Here is a 23,244-nt window from a genome sequence, read left to right on the forward strand (position 1 = left end):
TGAGATTTATTTAATGTTTGGGTAATTGCCAGGTACTTGTTACTTGGATTGGCCACTGTTGGAAACAGGATACTGGGCTTGATGGACCCTTGGTCTGACCCAGTACGGCATGTTCTGATGTTGCCCACTATAGGGTTGATTTTAAGACCCGTGTGCAGTTTGCACTGATTTAATAACATGGCATTGGCACATGCATGTTATAAAATGTTTCCCGCAAGCACATGTGCGCCAGATTTTCATATCCGTGCACGCGTGTGCAGGTGGATGGCCTGCTCCATGCGTGCGGTGTGTGGGGAGGGAATTTTTAGAATAATATGCGCGGCGACACGTGTAGGGCTTCCCCTGTTCCCTAACCCTATCCTTCCTTCCTCTTCCCCGACCCCTAAATCTACACTACCTAACCCCAGTTTTTTTGTTTTGATACTTAGTGCTCCTCTGGAGCAGAAGTAAACTCCGGCATGCGCTTCCCCGGGACAGCGTCTAATCTCCCACCCTGCAGGCACGGAGCTTGTGCGCATTTCGGGGTTATGCACGGGGCGCATGCAAGGCCCAGCCATATGCGTAACTCCCATCCAGAAATGCAGGTTAGCACAGGTGTCTCCCCTCCGTGCTTCCCGTTAAGGGAGTAATCCAGCTCCCGTCCAGAAATGCAGGTCAGCACGGGTGTCTCCCCTCCGTGCTTCCCGTTAAGGGAGTAATCCAGCTCCCCGTCCAGAAATGCAGGTCAGCACGGGTGTCTCCCCTCCGTGCTTCCCGTTAAGGGAGTAATCCAGCTCCCGTCCAGAAATACAGGTCAGCACGGGTGTCTCCCCTCCGTGCTTCCCGTTAAGGGAGTAATCCAGCTCCCGTCCAGAAATACAGGTCAGCACGGGTGTCTCCCCTCCGTGCTTCCCGTTAAGGGAGTAATCCAGCTCCCGTCCAGAAATGCAGGTCAGCACGGGTGTCTCCCCTCCATGCTTCCCGTTAAGGGAGTAATCCAGCTCCCGTCCAGAAATGCAGGTCAGCACGGGTGTCTCCCCTCCGTGCTTCCCGTTAAGGGAGTAATCCAGCTCCCGTCCAGAAATGCTATGTCTCCAGTTACAGGGGCTTTCCACTCCTCCTCATTTCCATCCTTGAGCCGTTAGGGATCTTCTCTGTTTGTGCCAAAGCCTTTTGAATGTTAGACAAGGCCCTAAAAATTACACAGCCTTGTATTCTCCATCCAGAGTAGTAAAAGTGCTGTGCGGGGGTTCCCTTTGACGCCTGTGAGACCCTTTTTAAATAGCTGAGAGCCCCCAGTGAGACGTTCATAACATATCATTGATTTATGGGGGTGGGTTTTTTTGGAAATCATGAAATTCCATGTATGTAAATTTGGTGCCGTTTTGTTTTTGGAGTCAAAACAATAAAAACCTTTTTATATTTCAAAGAAAACAGGTGTGGAAAGCAGGAGCTTCCTAGTCTGAGTTTTTGGATGTGTTTATGCTATTTTTAAGAGGAGATATTCTCGACACGCTCCTGGGTGATTTCTAACTTCAGACTTTTCTTCCCATTTTGTTCTGTCATGGATTTTTCTGGTAGGGACAGAATAAAGCTGGGAGCTCAGTGTGTGGGTAGAAGAGGGTCCATGACTGACCATGGTGAGAATCATCATGATGCTTTCCGTAAAATGAAACCATTGGAAGAAAAAGTTCAGGTCCAGCGGGGATGGTGATCAAGGAACGTACAGCCCTAGGAGAAGATGAGTACTCGCAAACCTTTTGCATGCAAGGGCAATATGTTATTTTCTCAACGTTTTTTCGAGTTGTATTTGTCCTGACAGTGCCTTGGCTAGGTTGCAAGCTCCATGGAGCAGGGACTGTCTCTCAGTATCTATGCATGTTTTGTAGCACTATGTAAATAATTAGTAGTATAAGTCAGATGGCCTGGTCCAAACAAACAGGCAGGCATCTTCTACCTGAGCAAGTAGGGGAGAAACAGGATCTTCTCCTGTGCTGGGGAGTTTTCAGTCTGTGAAGCTTTGCAGTTTCCCATATGAGCCTGCAGAAGAGATGGTTGAGGCCAGATATGAGAGAGGTTTAAAAAATGAGTGGAGTGGGACAAGTAAATGCAACTCAGTTGTTTCCTCTTTCAAAAAGTACAAAGACCAGGGGACATGCAATGAAGTTACTGGGTGATGCATAGAAGTCAAGAGAGAATATTTTTTTTACTCTCTCTGCATAATTAAACTCTGGAATCTGTTGCAGGAGGATGTGGTGAAAGCTGTTAGTGTAGCTGCATTAAAACAGTTTGAACACTTTCCTGGAAGAAAAGTCTGTAAACCATTATTGAGATGGATTTGGGGATATCCACTCCTTCTTGCTGGAATCTGTCCAGTGTTAGGCACTTGATTAAAAGAATATAAAATCATTAGCAGGGCATGCTTTGTGTACAGCATGTTCTGCCAGGATAGATTGGATTGCAAGACTTTCTCAGAAAGGGCTGGTGCTAAATATAGACTGAAGTCGCCTGTATGTGGTTGCAGTAGTTCTGTCCATCCAGATCTCTCCATAAAACATTTTCTGTTCTACGCTAAAGACGATGCATATGGTTGCCATAACCTCCCACACTAGAGAATGACACTGCAGGGAGAAAGACTAAAAGTCCCTCTTTTGGGTCTGCTTGGAGATTGCAATGACTTTGTGGAAGAATGGAAGACTCCTATCATTTATTTGCCAAAAAGGAACAGGGACTTCAGAGATTTGAATTGTTTCTTCAACCAAGCTGCTGTGAGATTTATTTTAATTTTTTGACTTGCACCTTCATTCAGGCACTGTATGTATGTCCTTGTCAAAGGGGTTATATGCGTAAATATAACATTTAGCAACTTTTAAAAGCCATTTACTTGAGTAAAGTGCACTTGTGTAAGTAAATCCTATGGACAATTTAATGGCTTATATTGTAGCACAGTAACGACGGAGAAAAAGAGCAGATGGGCCCATCCAGTCTGCCCAGCAAGTTATCTGCCACTCTGTGTAGTATACCCCAGTTATCTGCCACTCTGTGTAGTATACCCCAGTTACTACCCCAGCGTTTCACTCTGTGTAGTATACCCCAGTTATCTGCCACTCTGTGTAGTATACCCCAGATATCTGCCACTCTGTGTAGTATACCCCAGTTATCTGCCACTCTGTGTAGTATACCCCAGCTATCTGCCACTCTGTGTAGTATACCCCAGTCACTACCCCAGCGTTTCACTCTGTGTAGTATACCCCAGTTATCTGCCACTCTGTGTAGTATACCCCAGTTACTACCCCAGCGTTTCACTCTGTGTAGTATACCCCAGCTATCTGCCACTCTGTGTAGTATACCCCAGTTACTACCCCAGCGTTTCACTCTGTGTAGTATACCCCAGATATCTTCCACTCTGTGTGGTATACCCCAGATATCTGCCACTCTGTGTGGTATACCCCAGATATCTGCCACTCTGTGTGGTATACCCCAGTTATCTGCCACTCTGTGTAGTATACCCCAGTTACTACCCCAGCGTTTCACTCTGTGTAGTATACCCCAGATATCTTCCACTCTGTGTAGTATACCCCAGCTATCTGCCACTCTGTGTAGTATACCCCAGTTATCTGCCACTCTGTGTGGTATACCCCAGATATCTGCCACTCTGTGTGGTATACCCCAGATATCTGCCACTCTGTGTAGTATACCCCAGCTATCTGCCACTCTGTGTGGTATACCCCAGATATCTGCCACTCTGTGTAGTATACCCCAGCTATCTGCCACTCTGTGTGGTATACCCCAGTTACTACCCCAGCGTTTCACTCTGTGTAGTATACCCCAGCTATCTGCCACTCTGTGTAGTATACCCCAGTGTTTCACTCTGTGTAGTATACCCCAGTTACTACCCCAGTGTTTCACTCTGTGTAGTATACCCCAGCTATCTGCCACTCTGTGTAGTATACCCCAGTTACTACCCCAGTGTTTCACTCTGTGTAGTATACCCCAGTTACTACCCCAGTGTTTCACTCTGTGTAGTATACCCCAGCTATCTGCCACTCTGTGTAGTATACCCCAGTTACTACCCCAGTGTTTCACTCTGTGTAGTATACCCCAGTTACTACCCCAGTGTTTCACTCTGTGTAGTATACCCCAGTTACTACCCCAGTGTTTCACTCTGTGTAGTATACCCCAGCTATCTGCCACTCTGTGTAGTATACCCCAGTTACTACCCCAGTGTTTCACTCTGTGTAGTATACCCCAGTTACTACCCCAGTGTTTCACTCTGTGTAGTATACCCCAGTTACTACCCCAGTGTTTCACTCTGTGTAGTATACCCCAGTCTTTCACTCTGTGTAGTATACCCCAGTTACTACCCCAGTGTTTCACTCTGTGTAGTATACCCCAGTTACTACCCCAGTGTTTCACTCTGTGTAGTATACCCCACAGGACGGCACCCAAGGTCAAGCAGCAGTTTCTGAATTATCAAGAAGGCTCCACACCCAGTAAAAATGTTGCAGGCAGTAATTTTGTTATGAGTTTGACAGTTGCCTGGTTTTGATTAATATTGCTACCTTTATTAGGCTTGGGGGTATCCTGCACAGAGCTGCAGATACCCCCAAGATAAGATTGTTGGGCAGACTGGATGTGCCATCTGCTCCTTTTCTGTCATCATTGCTATGTTACAAGGAGCGTTGGCGGGATTTGAACCCTGGCTTCTCCAGTTTTCAGCCCTCTGCCCTAACCACTAGGCAGAGACTGAAGGTTTGCAGGCTTTTGCTCAGCATTACCCATAAAACAGAAGTAACTTTAATGAAGAGAAATATGTTCTCTTTTACAAACATTTTAAATACCAAAATGGGTCCATCCATAATTTTCATTAGAAAATGCCAAAAAAAAACCCAAACCCACTAGTATTTGTCTGCTTAAATTCCTCAATGACCACCTTAATGAACGAGTACACAAACCCACCTGCTGCAGGCTTGCGCTGTGCTGCCAGCAGCTCTCAGGGTCTGAATAGGTTTGATCTGGCAGATGGGTTGTGACTGAGTTATACAATGGCCTTTTACTTTCAGCAGCCAAAAAAATAATTACAGCTCAACCAAAGAGAGGAAAATTTAAAACAAATAAATTAAAAATAAATGAGAATCAAAATGCCCAAGATCACAAAATATAATCAAGACTTCTTTGAATGGAGGATATCCTCTGCAACGACTAAAAATGATGGGAAAGCAGAAGGGGTGGGTGTGTGTGTGTATGGGGGGTGTGTGTGGGTGTATGGGGGGTGTGTGTGGGTGTATGGGGGTGTGTGCATGTGGTGATGTATGGGTGACTGTGGGGGGGGGTGTAGGCGTATGTGTATGTGGTTGTGTGTGGGTTGGTATGGGGGTGTGTATTTGTGGTGTGTGGGTGGGGGTGTATGGGTGTGAGTATGTGGTTGTGTGGATGGGTGTGTGGGGGTGTATGGGGGGTGTATTTGTGGTGGTGTGTGGGTGGAAGTGTGGGGGTGTGGATGGGGTGTGTGCGGGGGGTGTAGGGGTGTGTGGGTATGGGGGGTGTATGGGGTTGTGTATATGTGGTGGTATGTGGGTGGAAGTGTGGGTGTATGGGTATGAGTATGTGGTTGTGTGTGTGTGGGGTGTGTGGGTGTGGGGGTGTGTATTTGTGGTGGTGTGTGGGTGGAAGTGTGGGGGTGTGGATGGGTGTGTGTGCGGGGGGTGCAGGGGTGTGTGGGTATGGGGGGTGTATGGGGGTGTGTATATGTGGTGGTGTGTGGGGGTGTATGGGTGTGAGTATGTGGTTGTGGGTGGGAGTGTGGGGGTGTATGGGTGTGAGTATGGGGGTGTGTGGGTGGGTTTGTGTGTTGGGGATGTGTGCGGGGGTATGGATGGGTGGGTTTGTGTATTGGGGATATGTGTGGGGGTGTGGATGGGTGTATGGGGGTGTGTATATGTGGTGGTGTGTGGGTGGAAGTGTGAGGGTGATTGGGTGTGAGTATGTGGTTGTGTGTGTGGGGGTGTGTATGGGGGTGTGTATATGTGTGGGATGGAAGTGTGGGGGTGTATGGGTGTGAGTATGTGGTTGTGTGTGTGGGGGTGTGGATAGGTGTGTGGGTATGGGGGGTGTATGAGGGTGTGTATATGTGGTGGTGTGTGGGTGTATGGGTGTGAGTATGTGGTTGTGGGTGGAAGTGTGGGGGTGTATGGGTGTGAGTATGTGGTTGTGTGTGTGGGTGTGTGGGGTATGGGGGGTGTATGGGGGTGTGTATATGTGGTGGTGTGTGGGTGTATGGGTGTATGTGGGTGTGGGTGGGAGTGTGGGGGTGTATGGGTGGTTGTGTGTGGGTGGGTGTGTAGGTGTGTGTGGGTGGGTGTGGGTGGGTTTGTGTGTTGGGGATGTGTGTGTGTGTGTGTGAATGAATGTTTGGATCCACAGACAGTGGCCTGTAAAGCAGCTGTGTAATCACTGAAGGGAGTTCAGGTGAGAAAATGCTGTCATCTTCCTGTTGTTCATTTCATTATATGGGCACAGCTGCTTACAGCATCTTCAGGACTGACCATTTAGTACATCCGAGGCACGTGGTCAGAATAAGAGCTTTTGTTGGAGGTGATCAGAGAAGCCACAATTAAGCCTGTGCTGAAGCCCCAGGTCATGAGGGAGAGAAGCGATGGCTCGGGCTCCCTGGCCCCAGCAGACCTGGGGTTCATTTCCTGAAAAGTAGCTGAGCAGTCAGACGCCACTTACTGAAGTCCCAATTGATTGTGTTACAAAAGAATCGGTGTCTGTTGTCGTCTGATTGACTTTGACCATTCATCCATGACCATGATCCGTAATTCACTTCTGTTCCTGCGTATTTTAGCCTGAACCGTTCTTAGTTTCATCTCGTGTTCCAGCAGGCAGAAGCCGCACTACTTGAGATTGGATTAGATTTGGAGGCCTTGATAATACTTTGCCCACATTTTTATTTATTTGGTTTATGTTTCACTTATTCCACCGTTCACGGTGGATTCCATTTAAAACTTGCAAAACAATAATGTATTTTATAGATAAACAAACATACAATAAAAACAGTACAAAAATAGTGCCAGCATAAATACTTTATAGATAAACAAACATACAATAAAAACAGTACAAAAATAGTGCCAGCACAAATTAGAAGACTGGAGGGTGGCCAATGTAACCCCTACATTTTAACAAAGGATTCAGGAATGATCCGGGAAACTATAGACCAGTGAGCCTGACTTCAGTGCTGGGAAAAATCATGGAGACTGTTATAAAGAATAAAATCATAGAACATTTAGATAAACATGGTTTTATTTATTTATTTAAAAACTTTTCTATACCGTCGCTAAGTTATATACCATCGCAACGGTTTACAAATAGGCACATAGACTAAGGTATGAAATGTAGGTTATCGTACATTCTAACAGGTGCCAATAAAGTTTAGTTACAATTTCATAAATAAAATCATTATTTGAGTAATGTTGGTCAAGTCCAGGTATATTATTGAGTTACTATCTCTTTGAGATATTACTTCTTAAATGTAGGACTGAGTAAATTCATTCTCATCTGCATTACCCTGTACTTTCATTCTCTACCCTGGTTTGATAGGACACAGCCAATATGGATTTACCCAAGGGAAGTCTTGCCTCACAAATCTCTTACATTTTTTTGAAGGGGTGAATAAACGTGGACAAAGGCGAACCAGTAGATGTAGTGTATTTGGATTTTCAGAAGGCATTCGACAAAGTCCCGCATGAGAGGCTTCTAAAAAAAACTAAAAAGTCATGGGATAGGAGGCGATGTCCTTTTGTGGATTACAAACTGGTTAAAAGACAGGAAACAGAGAGTAGGATTAAATGGTCAATTTTCTCAGTGGAAAAGGGTAAACAGTGGAGTGCCTCAGGGATCTGTACTTGGACCGGTGCTTTTTAATATATTTATAAAGGATCTGGAAAGGGATACATCGAGCGAGGTGATCAGATTTGCGGATGACACAAAATTATGCAGCATAGTTAAATCTGAAGCGGATTGTGATGAATTGCAGGAGGATCTTGCGAGACTGGAAGATTGGGCATCCAAATGGCAGATGAAATTTAATGTGGACAAGTGCAAATGCATATAGAGAAAAATAACCCATGCTATAATTACACAATGTTAGGTTCCATATTAGGAGCTACCACCCAGGAAAGAGATCTAGGCATCATAGTGGATAACACATTGAAATCGTCGGCTCAGTGTGCTGCGGCAGTCAAAAAAGCAAACAGAATGTTGGGAATTATTAGAAAGGGAATGGTGAATAAAACGGAAAATGTCATAATGCCTCTGTATCGCTCCATGGTGAGACCGCACCTTGAATACTGTGTACAATTCTGGTCACCGCATCTCAAAAAAGATATAGTTGCGATGGAGAAGGTACAGAGAAGGGCAACCAAAATGATAAAGGGGATGGAACAGCTCCCCTATGAGGAAAGGCTGAAGAGGTTAGGGCTGTTCAGCTTAGAGAACAGACAGCTGAGGAGGGATATGATAGAAGTCTACAAAATAATGAAAGAACTTGAACAAGTTAATGTAAATCGATAATTGAAAAAAGCAGAATACTCTCTCAGATAATCGAAGGACCAGGGGGCACTCCATGAAGTTAGCAAGTAGCTCATTTAAAACAAATCGAAGACAATTCTTTTTTCTGTCAGCGCATAGTTAAGCTCTGGAATCCATTGCCAGAGGATGTGGTTATGGCAGTTAGTGTAACTGGGTTTAAAAAAGATTTGGATAAGTTCCTAGAGTATAAATCCATAAACTGCTATTACAGTAATTAATAAGCAATAGTAGCTTGTGATCTATCTAATTTTTGGGTACTTGCCAGGTACTCGTGACTTGGATTGGCCACAGTTGGAAACAGGATGCTGGGCTTGATGGACCCTTGGTCTGACCCAGTATGGCATGTTCTTATGTTCTTATACAAACCAAATGACATAAAACGTTTAACTGATCAATCACAGAGCTGAGTCAAGGTTGTCATTTCTTATGGTGGCCCACTTCTGGATTAAATGTTGGTCATTTTTCTGCAAACCCCCTTAGTTCTCAGGGGCAGATTAATTAGTGAATTGCATCTAACTTGAACGACTTAAATTAATGACCCACAAAACATAACATTAATGAATGCCCCCTGCTCCTCAAATGCCACATTAACCGTTCCATCCTGGTAAACCTCTTCATGCTTCGGCATTGTCTTAACTTGGTAACCACTCAAGTCTTAAATAAACAATTAACAGCCATGTAGTGAATGGACGTGCTAAGGAACTCTCCGGAAGACAGACAAGGCCCATCTAGTCTGCTCAATTTATTTCCTGTTGCATTGCAATAGGTCCCAGTTGACTTTGGGCTTTTCTTCTCGACTACGGATCACTGGGCCTTTCTTCCAATCTTCCTTTATCATTTTTGTTTGGTTTGCTGTAAGAATATTGTGTTCATACATCATTTCACAGCCAAAGAACCTAGAGCAGTTTCATATATTTGTACAATTAGTGTTACTCTGCTGCAATTTATTCTCATTCTTTCTAGCCCAGAGGAGTGAGAGGCTGGCCTTGCCGCGCTAGTAGTATCTGTCTCCTCTTCTTTCCAATATTTTTTTTGAAGTCTGAATCAAATGTAAATAAAACATCTTTTCAAGTGTGTTTTGCAGTTAAGACAGTGCCTGTGTGCTTGGGTCCTGATCTATTAATGTTTTGAAGCCTTGGTGGAACGTAACCAGAAAACAGAATTACCCCTTCCATGCCTGTGCTGGCCTTAATGAAGAGGGGTTCTGCTTTTAATCTTCTTCTTTTCCTGCAGTCTTACCTTGAATTTTAATGTGCTGGGACTGGGAGCTGGCTGAATAGTATTTGATGAGCAGAAGCCTTTGGGATAATGTTTTTAATGGCCTGCAGTGATTTTGGGAGGTGTCTGGTAATCCGTTGCCTGTTCAGCCCCATGCACCTTTACAGGGTATCTTCAAAGGCATTTACACAAGTAAACTGGCCTGGCTGAAAATTGCCTTCTCTCAATGTGGTTAAAAGTCTGAGATTTGTGAAATAACAAGTGTACTCACAGCTGCCTTTAGGGGAGATGTTCCCAGGGGTGCCTTTTTGGCAGGATTAGGAAGTAATGCATGTAGATTGCATACATTTGAAAATACACACTATTTTCCATTAACAACAAACTTACCCACACACAAAGCATGTGAGGATTTTTTTTTTTTTTGTGAGTGTGAAGGGTAGTGGGTGTGTGAGTCCTTGGTGCTGCAGTGTAGTTTTCTCAGCCTCTAGGGCAAACCCCGAAGGCCTACGCCAGCAGCTGGTGACCATGCCCTGTAGTGGGACCAGTCTGGAGTTTATACCTAGACCAGCCGTCGCCTCCGTGGGTTGAGCTCTTCGGTTCAGGCGGCTGGCAGGATTTAGGCGAGTCCCTACGGCGGTGACGATAACTAAAGTCCAAAAGTCCACCGGGGTCAGGGCGGGCAGCAGACAGAGACGGGCCAAGGTCAGGGCATGCACCAGACAAGAGTGGTCAGGTGCAGGTGGCAGGCAATAGAGGTCGAGATCCGGAGAGTTAGGCCAAGGACGGGCGAAGACACACTGACACTGGACAAGATGGATAAGAGAAGGCGAGGCTGGATTATAAGGCTCGAGGAGATGAGGCACTGGAACAGGAATCGGGAACGCTGGGCAACACACAGTGCAAGGCAAGGAAAAGCAGAGTGGCTGAGCCTGAGATAGGGCGCCAGATGAGGTCCTCACTAGGTGATCTGAAACGACTTTCCTGCCGTGGGGCGTTTACGGTGTGCGCAGTTGTGTGCACATGCTCCTGAGGCTGGCGCGGAGAGGGGAGCAGCATCCTGGCAGCGTCCCTGCTGCATGGCACTCTTGGCCAGCATCCGGGACCTTGGCGTGCACGGGGTAAATGCGACTGGTTTCCGGGACCTGCTTGCAGACGCCCAAACGGAAGAGAGGGTTTTTTGGAGAGGGTTGGAAATTGTTGGAAAGCATGGGGATAAGAAGTATCTATGCACTTTGTGCCAATGTGGATGGTTTGAATGTTGACTCCGCCCCCCCCCATGATACCTGAAAAAGCCTCGGTTCAGATTTTTCTTTTTCTTTTTTTATTATTTAAAGTTTATTGATTTTCTAACATTTTAACAATGCATGAAATAGGACAGTTTGATTTACATCACAATTAAAAACAAGAAAAAATTTCTTAACATTACTATAATTGTAAACTCAAAACACTCCAGCCCACATATTTGGGGTACCATCCAAGGAAAAAAAAAAGAGGAAATAACTTCAACATATACAAGTTAATTAGGAGATGAGCCTTACTTTACATACCAGTTAATTATTCCCAACTGCAGGAGTTGCTAGAATGTCCTGTCCTCCCTTATCCAGAAGAAAATTTTCAAGGTGGCTCGGTTCTAGAAAAATAAATTTATTTCTTTGATAGGTAATTAAACACTTGCAAGGAAATTTAAGATAGAAGGTTGCCCAGATTTTTATTTTTTTATATTATATATTTATTCATTTTTCAAACATTATAAGCAGAAACAGTATATATACTTATAAGGACATAAAGTACAGATAAACAAAAAAAAAAAAAACCACATAAGGAAAATAGTAATGTTAAAGTGACCCACAAAGTGGGGAAAATCGAGAGAATATAAGCCCAGCCTAAATTAATATTCATTCCTGAACCCCAGACTCTAAAGTATGCACTGAAGAGCTATCCTTATTGAGCAGAATAAAAAACGCACTAACGTTATGTTGAACCTCCAAGAAAACTCCTTTCAGTAACTCTAGAGGAGAAATCACAGACACTTAGGGAAAATGTAGAAATCTTAAACTGAGCTTTCTTGAAATGTTCTCGAGATTCTCCATTACAGTGGAGAGTCTCGTGGTCCTTAACCAACGAAGGATCGCAATCATTTCTTAACCTGCTCTTCCAATTCTTCAGTTTTTCCCCGAATGATCTTGCAACACTGACGAGTGTTCCTGTGCCCTGCGAGTTAGAGCATCCAGTTTAACTAAAGCATTATCAATCTGTGTGGTCAAAGAGCTTTCCGTCCGCTCAGTAGCAGTCCATGATGTCTCTAAGGTACAGCTGGAGGCTTGGGAGTCAAACAGACGACCGATTAAGATGACCGCTGAGGAGAGAGTCCCCTAAAGTTCTTATAATTGCAGGTGAGCAGAATAAAGCTGCATCTCCTCCATCGGTTGAAATGGCAGCCGAGGCAACTGACGTCGTAGGAGGCAACCAGATCCATGCTAAGGTTTGGAGGTAACCGGGAAACTGGACTGAGAGACGAGCAAATCACCCTAGCACGGTTACCCAGATGTGGGCTGCATAAAGACTTCAGCTATTGGCTGAGAAGACGGAGGTTTTGCCCCGATGAATTAGGCTTCACTGTGCCCTTCCTCTTCTTTTCCAAATGTTCGCTAAGGGGCCTGCGGCTTCGGCTGCGTGCCGGCTTGCTTTTCGGCAGGAGTCAGCATTGCTCCCTCTGATCTCAGATGCCAGGAACGACGCGACTCTCCCTCACTGGCTCGGCACAGTTCCTGCAGAGACTCTCCCCTGCATTAGACTGAAGTTTAATTTTAGTTTACGTGTCCCATGTATGCTGCTGCTGGAGGCACTGGTTGGTCATGACATAGAGCTAACATAGCAGTTGCGGGTAGATAAGAACATCTTGGCCTATCAAATCTGCCAGGTTTCCCTGCCTCCTGAGCTCCCACACATGCCACCTGATCTCCCACACATGCCACCTGATCTCCCACGCATGCCACCTGATCTCCCACGCATGCCACCTGATCTCCCACGCATGCCACCTGATCTCCCTTGCCTTTACCACTGGCCTATGTACCTTTCTCACGCGTGCTTGAATTCTGTCATTGCTTTGGTTACTGCCGGCTCTGATGGTATTTTTAAATTACCGGTACTCAAAATTCTGCTTAGGATGCTGTCATTTTTATCAGTGGTTTCAATCAAAGTACCCATCAGCTCGTTTTCCCGCAGGGCCTCTGCTAGAGAATAAAGAAGCGAATTATTCTAACTGGTCCGTTCCATAAGAAATCTCTCGCCGTTGTAAAACCATCGAGTATGCTCCTTTGACTTCTACATCTCGGTGCATCCAGGAGTACAAAAAGGAGGCCAAAAACTGGCTGGTTCCACACAAACAAACTATAACCAAAACCAAAACACAGCAGTCCCACACCAATCCAACCTATGCAGTTCTTAGGTAGGCTGGCGTCCTGCCTTCTTGTGCGAGGCTGCAGGGACCCTCCCTTGCTGGGTTGCCTGGCTCTGGTCCTCTAAGATGTTCCGAGGGAGTTTCTTATCTCACACTCTCCATATAAATTTGGAGAAATGCTTAAAGTTCAATGTTTAGAAGATTGGAAGCCTGTCCATGTTTAAGAAGTCAAAATAATACAACTGAATTATGGGAAGTGGGATAGTTTTCTTCTTATTGTAGGAGGTGGTGTTGTGCATGGAAGATGATAGCCTTGGATTGAGAAACAGCAGCCCAGCCTGTAAACTGGTAGCCTGAGCTGGAACCTTTTGACTCTTGATCAGATTACTGTGGGACAAGGGTACAAATAATTGATATGATGACAGGTTTATTGGATCGCTGCTATCCAACCTTAGATAGTGATCCAAAAAAACCCCTAACAGGGCAAAGCACTCAGGTTAATGATGTTCAGGGGATTTATTTATTTAAACATTTTTATATACTGGCATTAGTTGTGGACATCATGTCGGTTTACAGTGAACAGGTTAAGTTTGGAAAATTACATTTTAACAGGGAAGTCAAAACTGGGAGAGGGGGTAACGAAAGGCAGCTGAGAAAAGACAGGATAACAAATTCATAAAGCAGAGTGGTGGGCTTCTGGTTTGGTAAGAGGCCTGGCATATGATGGGCACATGCTGCTCTGCTTTCACTCGCCTGTCCTCGCTGCTTGTCTTACGTCATCCCCTACTCCTCTCCTGAATCCAGGCCAAGCATGGCACCCTGTGCAGTCTCCACGCTGCCTTATTTTCCTGCACGGTTGTTATTTGAATGAGTGCCCTGGCAGGCCAAGACCCGCTCCCATGAAGGTACACTCGAGATGAATGCCTAATTTTTCTGCATCTGAGTGGTTTTTTTTTTTTCTCTTGACTTGGTTCTAAGCATGAGTCAGCGTATGAACCAAGAGCACTAATAGCTTGCCTAGCTTCTGCTTCAGAGAAAATGAAAAAATGCAAGACTATTACTCACAGTGCCTAGTGTCCAACTGCCTGACTGAATACCCCTAATATTATAAGAGTCGGCTGCAGAGAGGCTTGTTAGCATTGCACACAAACACAGCCACACGTCAGAGCAAGCATCTTATGGACAGATGTGCCTGGCGAACACCAGAGCTCTCACCTGTGCTTGTCCGATGTCCTGAGTTGCAGCAGTTTGCCCTCCTCGTTTGTCTCTCTCCTGTCACGTCGTGGATTGACAGAGGGCAGCAGCTGTGGTAAAAGGGACCTCACTCTGAGGTGAGACGGGTCACTAGTGGACTGCCTGTGGGATTGGTTCTAGGACCAGTTCTGTATCTTTGTGAGAGATATTCCGGAGGGCTTAGAGCAGTTTTTGTCTTTTTGCAGATGACCCCAAGATCTGCAACAGAGTGGACATCCTGGAGTAGAGAGAAAGAGAAATGGTCTAAGAGCTTGAGGAGTGGTTAATAGTTTGGGAGCTGGGACTCGGTGCCAAAAAATGCAGAGAAATCCATAAGAGCTGCACTTGATAGGGGACGAGAAACCTCAGGGTGATGGTGAAGGTAGTGAAGCGGTGGGGTAAGGCAGTGACTTGGGCCAGGGACATGCTGGGCTGCATGGAAAGAGGTGATAATGCAGGTCTTAAAGAGGTGAAAGGTAACCAGAATGGTGTGGGGTCTTCACCAAAAGACACATGAGGAGACTTGAGGACCTAAATATCTCCTTAAACTCATCCATCAAGCTGCTGGAGGCAGATGTGGGACTCTGTCATATGGAGAGAGCTGCTGGAGATTCACACATAGTGACGGGTTATTTAGCTTGGGGGCCGAGTGCTCTTCGGCAGAGTCTCCAGCAGAACGTGCTTGCTGCGTTAGTTTATCCGCACGTGAGACGCGTCACCAGTGATGGCGCATGTCCTGTAAAATGTCTGTCTGTATTGTTGTACAAATACAAGGTTAAAATCCATCACTTGCTGGCATGCAAGCCTGGTCAGGTAAGCAGTATAGAAGTATTTAAAATAAACTTTTCGATACGGCAGTGCTTCCAATAGCTGTATGAGAAGGCTTTCTCAGCAGTTTACACCTGTGGGGATCTTTCCTCACGGTCTTGGCTGTGCATAGCTCTGTGACACCACAGTTTCCTATGGCAGTGGCTTGTGCATGTGGCACAGTCTGATGATTTATCATTTTTCCAGCTCTCCTCAGGGAACCACAATGTAAGGCCCCTCTTTTTCTTTCCGTCTTCCTATTGGACACTCGGCCGGGGGGCCATCATACACGACCTCTCTGCTTACACCTGCACATCTTGTTTCCGCATCGCGTGTGATCTCCGGTGTTGTGCTTGTTACTGCCCTGCATTGTCTGCGGGTCGCGTCGCAGGAATCCTCTGCAGATGTGCTCGGTGCCGCTATCCCATCAGCTGCTGACCAGTCCCAGACGTTCAGGCCCGTTCCTCTGCTTTCTGCTGGGCTCTCGGGGTGCCGCTGCAACTTATCGATGATTTCGGCCAGGATTTAAACCCATAACCTGGTGAGAAGAGCCTGGATGCCAAGAGTTTCGGTAGCTGGAGTGTTACCCTTTCCACTCCCAGTCCTATGAGTTTGTGTGGCGTGCGCGTGGTTCTTCTTCTTACCTATGTTACGCTGAGAACCCAGTGCTGTGATAGAACGGGTGCTCCTAGCATCTCCTAAAGACACATTCAAATGAAGCTGAAATAACGAGGTTCGAATTAGAAAAAAAACTGAGGTGGCATCTTTCTAAACTCTGTGAACTCTAAATTATAGTTTGACAAACCAGGATCACAGTTTTTTTGTTTTGTCTCTTTTGGGAGAGAATTGTATTTCCATATGAACAGAGAAATTTTAATTTCATTGTACTTTCTTTAAAAAAAAAAAAAAAAAAAAAGAAACAAATCCAAACCCTTTTTACAGAGACAGAGATAAAGGCAGACCTAGCTCTTACAGAAGCTGTGGGTATTTTTATATTTTGTCTTGTGTTCCAGAAATGGAAGGAAATTGCAGAGCAGGTAGTGTCCTGGCTGGAACTAGCACTGAGATAACTTTGTAGTTTATTTAATGATGCCTAGTTGGGGAGATCCTTGTTCTTCCATGCCTGGTGTTACAGAAGAAACATCACTCAATTTCTCTAAACTTATGCATCTTATTGGCCAGCCAGTTTTAGAATTGCTGAATATTTTATAAACTTTATAAAATTCTGGTGGAGAAACAGAGGAACATACACTGTCTTAGTACTACTGCCCTGTTTCATTTCTAAAGCACTACTAGATGTACACAGCACTGTACAGGTACAATTGTAGAGCTTAGCTAGTGCTGAGATGCACCTTTGAATTGCAAAGTAAAATGTGATTGCTATTTAAACTGGTACACTCATAGTATTATAAAGCTGCAAAACACTTTCTCATATGCTGCTATTCTAATATATTGTAAACCGTTTTGGGTGAACTGTGTATTCGAAAAAAGCGAGTAACAAATCCAAATAAACATAAGAGTCTGTCTTGTCTTCATGGAACTTACAATGTAGTCATGACAAACGAGCCTATGAGAAGTGCATTTATTATTGGAATGTGGTTATGATTTGAAAGTGGCCTCAGAAAGTATCTAGCTTAATTGGTTAGGGGTAGTAACTGCCACAATAAGCAAGCTACTCCCACGCTTATTGGTTTACCCAGCCTGTGCAATTCAGTCCTTGTTGGTTGTTGTCTGAATATAAATCATCTTTTATTCATTCCCCCTGCCGTTGAAGCAGAGAGCTATGCTGGATATGCATTGAAAGTGAAGTATCAGGCTTATTTGGTTTGGGGTAGTAACCACCGCAACAAGCAAGCTACTTCCCCGCTTTTTTGTGAATGCAAATCCTTTTTTCCACATTTCCTCTTGCCGTTGAAGCACACAACATAGTAGGCATTATGTAGATGAATCAAGTAAATAAGGTTGCAATCATAAGAATAAAGAAAAGGTATTAGACAAAGAATACTCTCCTCATAGGTCCTCCCTGCTATGGAATTGTGTATTCTTGAAAACAAAGGACTATTCGAGGCTGGGAGCTCCAAATATAGGAGCTATTCTCTCTCTTGTTCATGGCTCATCACTGTTGCACACAGCTTTATGTATCTGACTTTAGTTCAGTGTCTGCAAGTTAGGTGCTCTGTTTGCATTTTAAGAAAAGATTCACAACCAGCTGGGTAGGAAGGTATTTTAGTACTAATCTCTGATCTTCCCCACCTTTATTTCTTAACAAAACTGTTGTTAAGAGCTGATTATCAGCTCATTGGTGCCAGGGAGTCTGGGGGGAATGAAGGGGAAATAATGCCATGTCTTTACAATCCTTGTACTTAAATTAGATATCTATTTGGGGCCTGTTCTGATCCATAGCTCTCTTTGGTTATAAAGTCTTCCGGGGTTCTAGCTAAGCTGCCTAAAATCATCTTCTTACAAAAGGGTGATGAGGAAAAAGCAGAACTGTGAATATTTCTATTCAGTATTCACTGAGGAAGAGCCAGGAATTGGACCACAGAAACTTGAGACACGTAGGACTGGAAATCAGGTAAACTTTAAATGATTTTCAGAAGATTGCATTTCTGAGGAGATAAAGTAAGTTTTTGGGTAAAGAATGAGGATGGATTGAGACACATGCAAGGACTGGCTGACCTTTCTCTGTGCTTGTTTAGATTCTGCAGGAGCTTTGGATGACTGGAGACAGGCGGATGTGGAAGTAAGGAGGAGGCTGGGAACTACAGGTCCGTCAGTCTGACCTCTGTGCTGAGTAAATTAATGGAATTGCTGCTAAAACGGAGGATGGTGCAGTTTCTGGCGTCCAATGGATTGATCTGAGGCAGCTTGGCTTGCCAGAGGTAGGTCTTCCCAGACGAATCTGATCAATGTATTTAATTGGGTAGAGAGAGCACTGGGTGCACTGTGTGCTTGCAGTTTGCTACGGTCTTTGACAGGGTGTAAGCTCTAAAGGTGAATAATGGGGTTAGAAGCTGGTTGAGTGAGAGGTGACAAAGGGTAGTAGTGGTAATGGAGTTTACTCCCAGGAGAGGGGCATTACTACTAATATGCCACAGGGATTGGTCTTTGGACCGATTCTTTTCAATATTGTCAAATGATATTGTGGAAGGGATGTTGGGAAAGGTTTTCCTTTTTGTGGATGATACCCAAATCTACAACAGAGTAGACAGCCAAGAAGGTGTAGAAAGCATGAGGAGGGATTTAGCAAAGCTTGAGGAATAGTCTAGACTGGCAGCAAAGATTTAATGCTAACAAAAAAATACAGAGTCAGGTTTTTGCAGCCCAAAGGCCAGTACAGTATAAAGGGTGAAGTTGTTCCAGGCATAGAACAAGAGTGGGATCTGGGAGTAATCGTATTAGATCTGAAGGTGGATAAAGCGATGGCAAAAGTTAGAAAGATGCTTGGCTGCATAGGGAGAGGACTGGTCAGCAGAAAAAGGGAGGTGATGCTGCCCCTGTATAGGTCCCTGGTGAGACCTCACCTGGAATACTGAGACCGCACCTTCATAAGGATAGAAACAGGATGGAGTTGGGCCAGAGGGAGGCTACTAACATGGCCAGTGATCTTCATTCTAAAGCACATGGGGATAGACTTAGAGATGTAAACATGAACACCCTGGAGGAAAGGTGAGATGGGGGAGATAAGGTAGAGACATTCAGATATCTCAGAGGTTTCCATGCACAGGAGCTGAGCCTCTCAATGGAAATGAGGCTCTAGAACGAGGGGTCATGGGTTGAGGGTGAAAGGGGGATAGACTCAGGAGTAGTCTAAGGAAGTATTTCTTTACATGCAGGGTAGTGAATGAATGGACCAACCTTCCAGTGGAGGTGGTGGAGAGAGGACAGGATATGAATTTAGGAAAGCATGGAATAAGCAGAGGGGATCTCTGAGGGAGAGGAAGGGATTGTACAGCTGAGCAGATGGGCAGACTGACATATTTCCTTGTCCTGTGTTGTATTTCTGGTGTCTTCTGGGTACTGACAGTCTATTTTCTTTCATTAATGCTGCTATGAGGTGTTTTTTTCCCAGGCAGACAGTAATTCTTGTCTGGCATCAGCATAGGAGAATCTTTCAGTGTCTCAGTATTTCTCAGCTGTGCAGATCAGTTCCCTATAGCTATAAATTTGCAGGATATGACTTTTTTTTTCCCTATTTTATTTATTTATTTGTTTATTTAAAACCTTTTTTTATACCATCGTTTAGTAATGTACCATCACAACGGTTTACATATTTAGTTTGGTTACAAAAATATCTCTGAAAGTGCCACTATAGTGTCGGTACATGTTTATATAATAAGAGGTAGGTGACATGGATCGAGTCCATTTATATGATTAATAGGGTAATCATACAAGTATTGTGCTTCAACCGGAGTTCTCTAGCATTATCTTTTGAGTAAAAAAAAAAAAGAATTGAGACCATGCATCTATGTAACTGTGTTTCTTATTCTCCGTTCTCAATGTAAAATCACATCAGCAAAGCAATTAGAGGCTGCAGTGTCCTCTCTCGCTGAGTCTCAGTTCATACAGGCCCTCCTATATGCAGTGTGATATCACCATTGAATATGTCGTGGCAGTTAAAATCTTTAAATGCAAGATGGCTACAGTCCTATGTACATTTTCTTCTTTTTTTTTTTGGTCAAAGAAAGCATTAAGAAATTACCAATGTCCCTGAGAGTCCTAAAGTAGAGGCTAAGGTTTATTTTTTTTTTTCTGTGCTTTTCCTGGGTGTGGGTACTGCTGCCTCAGACGATGGCTGGATTGCATGGGCTTATTCAACGTGAGCAAGGAGAAAAACGTCTCTGGCTGTGTGACAGCAGCATCCTCCGCAGCCTGACCTCCAGGAGGGCTTCATCTGTCACTGTCACGGGCGCACAGCTGCCCAGCAAACCTCTCCCCCACAAACAGATTCTTTATTATGTTTCTCGCAGGTAATTGAATACAGCACATTTTTCAAAGGTCAGAAAATGGTTTCTTCAATTCGCTAGTTGTCTTTTTGCAAAAGTAAATTATGAGTGCTTTATTCTGCCCTGGGCGCTTTCACTCTGGGCGTAGCGATCAGGGATAACGTGCTGATTTTATTTATTTTTTTTATTTCCCAAAGCTTTCTGACACTGATTGCTTTTTCTTTGGATTCCTGATGATTTCCCAAAGTTGGCCAGAATGGGTGTTTCTTGTCTGCTTTTTTTTTTTTTTTTTGGTTCTGCTTCCTTGCTTTTTCCCTCCTCTGGTTGTTGCAGCATTGCCAGTTTTCAGTCTGGTCCTGCCTCAGCTGCAGTATTTGATTTTTATTGCGCAGTGCTGGAGGCATTAGATGATGCTATAGTGCAGGCCTGAAAGCCCCTTTACATCCCTTCAGCTAGCCTGAAATCTAGTTTTATTTCTAGATTGCCTTTCCAATTTTAACATGAAAGCACTTTACAATATTTTTTTCAGTCCCTGCCTGAAGAGCTTACAGTTCAAATGGGAGGTAGTGACTTGCCCAAGGTGACAAGGAACGTGAGTGGAAGAAGCAGCTCTTGAACCCTGGTTTCCTGTTGTTCTAACCTCTTGCCCATTCCTGCGCTCAATTTAACTTCTCTATTTGATGAATTTGAAAAATGTTTTTCATTTAAGTTTTTAACTGCAAAATGAGCACCTTCTTCAACCATGGGAGAGAGAGTTCTCATGGAGTGCACGAGAAACTCTCTCTTTCCGTGGCAAAATGAAATGCTCCACCTTCCCAGGTTGTGGTCTTTGACCTGCTGTATCCACCTCCCATCCTAATGCAATCTGAGCTGCAGCTGCCTGGCTCCGTGCGTGGATATACTTTGCAGTATGAGGACGAGTGGCATGGCCTGTGCTGGACTTCCTTCTCACACCTGCATTTCCTTCTGTAAGGAGAGGAGCTCACACAGCTGGATACATTCTGCAGGGACGCCTGACCACCTTAAAAGCACCAGAAAAACCAGGGCACAGCGCTTGATCAGGAAGAGCAAATCTAGTTGGAATCCAGCCCTTCCATAAGAGGGGGAGAATTACATGCTGCATACTGCTAACGGTGAAATCACTTCTCATGGAAGAGCTAGAGACGTCTGCTGGGCTTTGGACCTTGCTCTGACCCAGCATGGCGTGTTCTAAAGACATGGAGTTAACTGTGACTCTCGTGAGATATTTGCTACAAAATGGCTGCTCCCAGTTCAAGTCTGGATTACTGCACATCTGCTTGAACCTAAAACTTCTTCACAAGCCATTCGGGCGTTTTCATCTGGCTGGGCAGAAGTTTGTTTTTCTTTTTTTTTTTTTTTAATGGTATGTAATTCTCTTTTTTAAAAAAAATAAATTAAAATCCCAGATGCTGAAGCTCAGAATCCATCTATAAGCCACATTGCAGGCCGGCAAGTCATGGGCAAGTAAATTCAGCCCTGTACAAGGGGCCAGTATCCACAAGTGCCCAAGCCTGTGGGTGTGGCAGTCTGCTTTTATAATCTCTGCCTGGCTTTCAGCTTCGTGTTCCTATTAATAAGAGTGGAATTAGCAGTCCAGCCCACCAGACCCAGCGCAAAGGAATGACATCTTTCATTTTGCTCATAATTGGGTGTCATAAAGAAGAAGAGAGATGCCTCGCTGACAGCACCAACTACGTCCCTGGTTTTTCTAAAGTTCTATTGATTACACTTTAAGAGCCTTGCAAGAAAATATTCATTTTAACAGAGTTAAATTTAAGTGTCAACTCCTATTGGCAAGGTAGGGTTAATCAAGAGGAAAAGCGAGCCTTTAAATACCATGCCCTGACTGAGCAGTCATGCCTGAAGAGAAGGCCAAGCTCGCTATTAGCTACACTTTCCTAATTTGACTCCAAATGTTAGTCAATAGCAGTAAGAAATGTCAGGGGACCTGGGTGGAGAGTTTACTCTCCTGGCAAGCCAGTGGTTGGCAGATGCTGAACTCGTGCCTACGGCCTCTTCAGGTGGATTATGCTTTCATGCAGCTGTGGTGCTGTTTTGCTGATGGCAGCCTGTTGCTATCTGTCGTGTAGTAACAACAATCACAGTGAAACTCTCGGTGCAGTCACCAGTGTCAGCTCTTACCCAGCGTGCTGACGAATGACGGCGGTGGCCTGCTCTGTTCTCTGGAAGCAAGGTTAACACATTTGGTTGACTTTTTTGCAGTGGTGTTACCTATGTTCCTGCACTGTACAGTGTAATAATTCATTAAATGTTTTGGGTTTTCCAGGATAATCTGAGTACTATTACACTTAACTTACAGTTGGATAAGTTGAGGTTGAAGGTGATAACAGTGAATCTGAAATCGTGCAGAGAGGTGGTAGAGTTGGAATACAGATCCTGCAGTTTCTAATTCCCAATCTAACCATTGTGGAGAAATTTTCAGACTGTTGGTACTGGGCAAAGTCTATGGGTATATATATATATATATGTTTTGTTTTTTTTTTCTTGTGAGCTTTGCATCAGTTTACAAAGTGAAAATATGCATTTACTTAGCTTTCAAATGTTCTGTGCGCACAAAGCACCCATGGATGTATGTGTTTCTTCTGTGGGTACTTTTTAAATTGAAAATGCATTCTCTGTGTGCTGCCTTCCTCCCTGTCATAACCCCATAGCACAATGAGGGATGATTGGACAGTCACTTAACACGAGTAAATGCCTTAGACCAGCTTAAACAACTTCTGAAATTGTTCTTGATATCTTCTCCCTTTCTGCAAGCTCACTGTCAGGATTTGCTTGCTCTTGATCCAAGCTTTCACACTTAGTCGCTATATGACTTTGACCAAGGGAATTACCGCTCTTAAAGCCTTAGCACTGAGGTGTATTGGAATAGCAGAAAGCGTCTCAGGGCAGGACTGGGGTGATACTGTACTGGTCTCTTTCATATGATCCAGTGTATTTCAGTTATCCATGCTTCCACTTTCACTGTCTTTGATTAATATCTGAGAAAACAAGGAGGAAAAGAGGATTAGTGGTTACCACAAAACAACATTT

General features: G+C 44.4%; 1 long non-coding RNA gene across 1 annotated transcript in view; it reads left to right on the forward strand.

Annotated features, from left to right (window-relative positions):
* Positions 1-2,541: 2,541 nt before the first annotated feature.
* LOC115073220 overlaps positions 2,542-23,244 on the forward strand; it is a 50,961-nt gene continuing 30,258 nt past the window's right edge. Inside the window, exons 1-2 of the long non-coding RNA XR_003851950.1 lie at positions 2,542-2,747; positions 17,926-18,108. This is a non-coding gene — a long non-coding RNA (uncharacterized LOC115073220). The remainder of the gene's footprint in view (positions 2,748-17,925; positions 18,109-23,244) is intronic.

Source organism: Rhinatrema bivittatum, chromosome 11, assembly GCF_901001135.1.
Source record: "Rhinatrema bivittatum chromosome 11, aRhiBiv1.1, whole genome shotgun sequence".
In the NCBI taxonomy this organism is placed as follows: domain Eukaryota; kingdom Metazoa; phylum Chordata; class Amphibia; order Gymnophiona; family Rhinatrematidae; genus Rhinatrema; species Rhinatrema bivittatum.